Here is an 8231-nt window from a genome sequence, read left to right as displayed (position 1 = left end):
GTGAAGTATAGTCGGATATGGGGGAGGGCGCGGTGACTTAGTGGTAGAAGAGATTTTGATGTTTGTGATTTAAAAACCGAGCAAGTGAACTTTGTGGTGGACAACATTTCTTTTCTCCTGGTACTTCCCATTTTCCTACATTTATTTATTGGCTTAAATAGCTTATCCGATCTTTCTCTCTTGTAATAGAATCATTGCAAGGCTATGATCATACCTTATAATTATTATTATTAAATAATCCTTATTGAAGGTTTAATTTACTTCATGATTTCTTTGGAACAATAAAATTTTTTTGCTTGAGATGGATTGTTTTCTCAGGGAGGAAATGTTAGAATCATGAGAACTTGCTTACATGCTGTGTGCCAAACATAATAAGCCCTTGGCGGGCTAAGATCGAACCATGGACCCATCACGCGCCAGAGGTGAACGATTTGAAGGCGATGAAGAATATTTTATAATCACACAGTAGTATTAATAATTGTTTGAGATTCTTAGTATACTATGTGATACACAGGTTACACGAATTTTATTTTGTTCTTTTTGAACTAATGTTTAAGAGGACCAGAAGGATAGATTTCAAGAACCACCTATGGTTCAAGGATTACAGTTTTAATTTTACAGCTTTATACACATGCATTCAAAATTATATGGCCATTAGATGGTTGTATAAGATTCTTGTTGGACTTGATTTGATTTGAGTTTAACGTCTCTTTTCATCAGCGGAGCTATATGAGACGTGGACCTACTGATTAACGTGGAATCCGAACCACATGAGCTCCCGCCGGGAATCGAACCTGGGTAGACTTTTGTTGGAATAAATGTTTTCGCTGGAACCTTTTTTAAAATTTAATGTAAAACTTTAAACATAATGAAGAAAATAAGAACATACTGAGGTGAAATAAACTTGAAAACTTCCACCGTGCAAAAGAATTAAGGAAAACAGCCTCTGTTTTCAAGCTGAGACTATCCATGGTTGAGATTGACCACCAAATATAACGATTATTTCTCTCAGATGATGAGTTTGTATGCTTATCCCAGTAGCTAAAACTGGAAAAGTGAACCAGGTAGTGTTTGCAAAATGTATCTCCTCACGTCCAAGTCTATCAATTCGCTGACGACACAGCATTTCTAACAACGGCTCGTACTATCCAACGTATCAACAGACTAATGCAGCCAGCCATCAACACATTTGTCCACTGGTGTGACTTAATCTCAGAACATGTGCAATTGTGATGGACAAAAATTCCATGGGTAGTGGGGCTGGTGGACAACAACAACTTCACGAAACATCTGTTGGTATTAAAATTAACGATACATGAACTTTCAAAAGACGAAATGTTTCTTTATCTGGACTGTTAATACTTTTTTTTTGAAATTTCATCGGAACAAGCATTCAACTTAAACTATAATAAACGAACGAACTATCTAGTTGCATTATAGGAGGGCGATACAGGTGCGGATGAAAAGTTTATGTATTGATTTTGAATACGAGTTGTGTGCGAGTAATTCAATTTTATTTAACTTTTAATATTAGAGATTATTTTATACGACCATTTAATATTTTATTATTTCTTATACATATTTGCTTTCATCACTTGTCCATTGTAATGTTAGTAGAAAAAATGTTTTATTTAACAACATGAGCACGAAAACCCACAGGAAAAATATTAGACAACATTCATAATTATCACTGTACGGAATACTTCTTTAAATGGAAACAGTTTGATCCATTGGTAGAGTGCACCCATCTGGCACGAAGATCCCTAGTTCAATCCCAAGACCGTGACAATTTGTGATGGACAACACCCTGTGGATATTCTCGGGGTTCTACATTTCCTACCACTTTCTTCATATTCAACATTTTTACAATCATTAGCCATTCAACGTTGCCTACTTGTAAAATGTCTCGAGTAGATGAGTATATAAGACTCATGCCAGAACAAAATGTTTTCTCTTTGCTCTCAAGCCAGAAAAAAAGCAGAAACTCATATCTACTTACCAGAAAAAATGTTTTCGATTTGCTCTCAAGCCAGAAAAGAAGAAACTCGTATCCACGAAGTGAAATTTCTCGAGTTGCTACTCGCCAAATTTCACAAGTTTCGTGGATACGAGTTTCTTCTTTTCTGGCTTGAGAGCAAATCGAAAACATTTTTTCTGGTAAGTAGATATGAGTTTCTGCTTTTTTTCTGGCTTGAGAGCAAAGAGAAAACATTTTGTTCTGGCATGAGTCTTATATACTCATCTACTCGAGACATTTTACAAGTAGGCAACGTTGAATGGCTAATGATTGTAAAAATGTTGAATATGAAGAAAGTGGTAGGAAATGTAGAACCCCGAGAATATCCACAGGGTGTTGTCCATCACAAATTGTCACGGTCTTGGGATTGAACTAGGGATCTTCGTGCCAGATGGGTGCACTCTACCAATGGATCAAACTGTTTCCATTTAAAGAAGTATTCCGTACAGTGATAATTATGAATGTTGTCTAATATTTTTCCTGTGGGTTTTCGTGCTCATGTTGTTAAATAAAACATTTTTTCTACTAACATTACAATGGACAAGTGATGAAAGCAAATATGTATAAGAAATAATAAAATATTAAATGGTCGTATAAAATAATCTCTAATATTAAAAGTTAAATAAAATTGAATTACTCGCACACAACTCGTATTCAAAATCAATACATAAACTTTTCATCCGCACCTGTATCGCCCTCCTATAATGCAACTAGATAGTTCGTTCGTTTATTATAGTTTAAGTTGAATGCTTGTTCCGATGAAATTTCAAAAAAAAGTATTAACAGTCCAGATAAAGAAACATTTCGTCTTTTGAAAGTTCATGTATCGTTAATTTTAATACCAACAGATGTTTCGTGAAGTTGTTGTTGTCCACCAGCCCCACTACCCATGGAATTTTTGTCCATCACAATTGCACATGTTCTGAGATTAAGTCACACCAGTGGACAAATGTGTTGATGGCTGGCTGCATTAGTCTGTTGATACGTTGGATAGTACGAGCCGTTGTTAGAAATGCTGTGTCGTCAGCGAATTGATAGACTTGGACGTGAGGAGATACATTTTGCAAACACTACCTGGTTCACTTTTCCAGTTTTAGCTACTGGGATAAGCATACAAACTCATCATCTGAGAGAAATAATCGTTATATTTGGTGGTCAATCTCAACCATGGATAGTCTCAGCTTGAAAACAGAGGCTGTTTTCCTTAATTCTTTTGCACGGTGGAAGTTTTCAAGTTTATTTCACCTCAGTATGTTCTTATTTTCTTCATTATGTTTAAAGTTTTACATTAAATTTTAAAAAAGGTTCCAGCGAAAACATTTATTCCAACAAAAGTCTACCCAGGTTCGATTCCCGGCGGGAGCTCATGTGGTTCGGATTCCACGTTAATCAGTAGGTCCACGTCTCATATAGCTCCGCTGATGAAAAGAGACGTTAAACTCAAATCAAATCAAGTCCAACAAGAATCTTATACAACCATCTAATGGCCATATAATTTTGAATGCATGTGTATAAAGCTGTAAAATTAAAACTGTAATCCTTGAACCATAGGTGGTTCTTGAAATCTATCCTTCTGGTCCTCTTAAACATTAGTTCAAAAAGAACAAAATAAAATTCGTGTAACCTGTGTATCACATAGTATACTAAGAATCTCAAACAATTATTAATACTACTGTGTGATTATAAAATATTCTTCATCGCCTTCAAATCGTTCACCTCTGGCGCGTGATGGGTCCATGGTTCGATCTTAGCCCGCCAAGGGCTTATTATGTTTGGCACACAGCATGTAAGCAAGTTCTCATGATTCTAACATTTCCTCCCTGAGAAAACAATCCATCTCAAGCAAAAAAATTTTATTGTTCCAAAGAAATCATGAAGTAAATTAAACCTTCAATAAGGATTATTTAATAATAATAATTATAAGGTATGATCATAGCCTTGCAATGATTCTATTACAAGAGAGAAAGATCGGATAAGCTATTTAAGCCAATAAATAAATGTAGGAAATGGGAAGTACCAGGAGAAAAGAAATGTTGTCCACCACAAAGTTCACTTGCTCGGTTTTTAAATCACAAACATCAAAATCTCTTCTACCACTAAGTCACCGCGCCCTCCCCCATATCCGACTATACTTCACTGTGGGTCTACAAGTTTCAAGAGGTTACCGTACAATGTTTATTCTTTTTAAAATCATATACCAAGTAAGGGTCTGCACATCCTGAAAATTGTTGGAGGGTGGATTCTGCACTAACAGTGACTGCGTTTAAGCATTATTAAAGTAACATTATTCTAGTTGCAATTAAACGACACGTAATTTTACAATATTGTCCTCAGCAAAAGAGTACACTAACTTCTTTTTATAAGACATAAAGAGTACAAGGGTACTGTAACATCGAGTTTTCTACAGTATATCACACATTTCTCTCCTACTGCAACCATAATTCTCTTAACAAAGTGTTGAAATGTTTGTTGGGTTATAAAGTTTTAAATGTGGTCCGCATCCAATGAATCCCTCGCGTAAGTATGCCCTTAATTCAATCCATTCTGCATACAAGATTATATGTTGTTTTCATTTAAAAGTAACTGTGTAAACAAGAATGTTAAAGTCTTCATATCATAAACTAAACACAAGGTATCAACCTCAGTGATTCCCGTTCAATCGACAATAGTTCATCATTTACTTACGTTGGTAATGTCTCTAAAATCTAAAACAAAGTATTAAATATTTTCAGTTTCCTACCATATTCTTCGAAAACAATTATTTTTTTCTTTTAATGCACTGTTTCTTAAACACTAGTTTCTTCATATAGCATACAAACAACTAAGATTATTTTTTCTAATATCAGTTTATTTCTTTAAAAATACATTACTCTCACTGACAATTCAGTTGCCAGTAACTCAGTATTTTAGCTCTAACTATTATTTACATGTGTTAGGTAGTCTTATAATACAGTTCTCTTGCAGTTACAATAATATAAAAATGCTATATACTAAGTGATTAATGTTCCATAACAGTTCATGTACACAGCAACTGCATTAAATTTATCCCTATTGTGGTTCAAAACCCATATTACTGTTATATTGTTCTTTATAACCTTGTTGTTATATAAAACATAAATTAAAAATAATCCAAACAGTAGTCGATAACCTAATACAAAATAAATCTCAACACCGCTTAAAATATAATTTACTAATTTACTTATCAATCAAAAGTCCCAGGTACAGTTAAAATAAATCTTGTTGTAAGCAATAGTAATTCAATTCGTTGTGCAAATATTCGTTTTCGTATTGCTGTCTTACACACAGGCTATTTCTCATCTGCGTAAAAGAAAGTCCACACTTCCCAATAGATATGTATAGTTTCTCGTTACAAGCATTAGTAATGGTTCAAATTCCAATTTAAACAACAGCCCTCCCAAATCATTCATAAAACCAGTAAACTAACTAACTCTATCGCCTATGGAACCCGCAGGTTCAGTGCCGCGTTCACAAAAGCTCTCCACTGATTTCTATCCTTAGCTAATTGCATCCAGTTTCTACTTTTTATTCCTATCTCTGCGAGATCCATCTTAATATTATCCTCCCATCTGCGCCTACGTCTTCCTAATGGTCGTTTTCCTATGGGTCTTCCAGTCAAGACTTTGAAAGCGTTTCTACTTTCTTCCATTCTAGCTACATGACCTGCCCCCTAAGCCTCCTACACTTGACGACTCTAACAATGTTGGGTAAACCGTATAAACTATGTAGTTCCTCGTTATAAAGTTCCCGCAATTCCTCATTCCCGTTCCTCTTGGGTCCGAATATTCTTCTCAGGATCCTGTTCTCAAATACTTTCAGTCTATGTTATTCCCTCAGAATAAGTGACCATGTTTCGCAACCATACAGAACCAGTAAAACAGTAAAACAGTAACTAAAAATCCAGATATAGTAAGTTCAGTATTTCAATCCAATACAACTGCAGTGGGTAAAAAGCAAAACCACAGTTCGTCTTAAATTACCAAATTTAACTCAATAAGTGAAAACTGCACAATATAATCTCTTTAAGGTTTAGGAAGATCTAATTTCGGGAGTACATCACTTCTGATATGTTATAACTGTATGTCATGTATTCACTCACAAATATATCTGCTCTGTATAAGCAGACAACTAAAACATTAAAATACTATTTTCTTATGCAATTGTAACAATTACAACAAAGTTTAAAATTGTCGAAATTCAGACTAGTTTTTATTAAAGTTTAAATTGACAGAAATCTATTTCAACTGTAAAAAGGACATGTTAGCTATTATTTCGTTTCTGGCGGTCATAACACCATTACAAGAATATTTTCTTGTTTTTCTAACTTACAAACAAGACCTATAAATAAAATACCCTTTTTTAGTTCAACAAACATTCATCACACTTCAAATAAAATACAAAATCGTATCAGACTGTCTGTAAATATTATATGCAATCCTCAAAACATTTTTAACTTGTCGGTTGCATAATCTTCAAGGTGCCAAAGTCAAATATTCATACTCAATATTATTATGTACGCAAAATGTATCTGTCTCTCCAACACGCTAATTCCCATCGCTCACAGTCCTGCTAATAGTTATCGCCAATGGTGTTGGTTACCTTGTACTTAATGTTATGAGTTCTAAAGTAAAGCACTTTTAACCAAACTATACGTTCAAAGTGCTATCTCTTATTTAAAGCAATTGTTTCCATCTGCATATGACTAATCCTAATAAACCAAGCACACCATTACTATCACAATCTGCGCTGTCAAATAATTGTCCGTCTCTTGTATTGCCTTAAGAGTCGTTACCTACACTGTTTAAATAATGTCAAAATCATCCTTAATGTACATCATATATCTTCTTTAGTAGTATGTATGAAGTTATATAAACACATAATTTTGTATAAAGAGTTTCAAAAGTATAATTCTCCAATAACTGCTACAGTTTCTTTCCTCGTTCATAAACATTAAATAGCGCTGATCATAAAAAAGTCACTTCTAAAACAAAATGCTTTCCCTCAATCAAAGTGTATTTTCTAGTTTAAACATTGTGTGTGAAGTTCTCCCGTTTCCACCTACATTCTCGTTCCACCAACTTATACATGCGCACTTTTATTCATCCAAATATAATACATAGAAAAGCTATGGTGGGTACGCAATACAGTGTTCACCTCTGGTGCATGGGGTCTTGGTTCGATCCCAGCTTGTTTCAAGTTAGCTTTTTGGTGCACAAACACTATGTGCGTGGGTTTTTGTTGTAGTTCTCCTGCTTCTTCCCACTTTCTTCATTCCGCCATATTCATTAATTTCTCATCATCACCGTCTCCTTTAGTCTAGCCGGTATATTCGTTGAATGTAACACTTATAATAACTTTTATGTCGATATTTCAGTATTCAATATTCATATCACACATTATCCAATATTTTCAATATTTCATACAACTAAGATCCAACGGTTTCAGTGAATCCATATTTTAAAACCAATCTATAACTCCTTTTCACTAAAAACCTCCGCTATATTTCAACAACAAACAATTCAGGAAAATAAGGTTTGTTCTCCACTGTTTCTATTTAAATTTTTTATTTCCTTCACCACCTAAAACAATAAAAGAATTAAAAATTAATTATTTGCTGTATTACGATTTCCAATTACAAAATATAAGTATAAAGTTTCCCTTTTAACTTCACTACTACATTTCATCCTGGGTAATATGTTCAAACAGTCTCGGGTCTCTTTTGCCTTAGCTTTCAACATGAAAAACCTTTAAGTTCAATCTGCGGTAACGTTAAACGTTCTGTCGCCATATAACCTCATTGTTACACTAGCGTTTATGAAACAAAACACAAGTTTACAATAATAATAATAATAATAATAATAATAATAATTCTTACCATATACTTTCTAAATACCGGTTATACGTCTTACACAATTCATAGTTATGTATAAGTAACAACATCTGCTAAGCAAAATGTTTGTCGTACGGCTTTTCACGTGGAAGAGTCCTGGTTCGATTCCCAGGGTGCATTCTGTTGACTTTCTGTACAATATAATTTATATATACCTGTTATGTTATACACAATTCATAGCTATATATAAGTAACAACATCTGCTAAGCAAAATGTTTGTCGTATGGCTTTTCACGTGGAAGAGTCCTGGTTCGATTCCCAGGGCGCATTCTGTTGACTTTCTGTACAATATAATTTATATATACC

Source organism: Thermobia domestica, unplaced genomic scaffold (genome assembly GCF_964235325.1).
Source record: "Thermobia domestica unplaced genomic scaffold, izTheDome1.hap1.1 HAP1_SCAFFOLD_817, whole genome shotgun sequence".
In the NCBI taxonomy this organism is placed as follows: Eukaryota; Metazoa; Arthropoda; class Insecta; order Zygentoma; family Lepismatidae; genus Thermobia; species Thermobia domestica.
Note: the sequence above shows the minus strand (reverse complement) of the source record.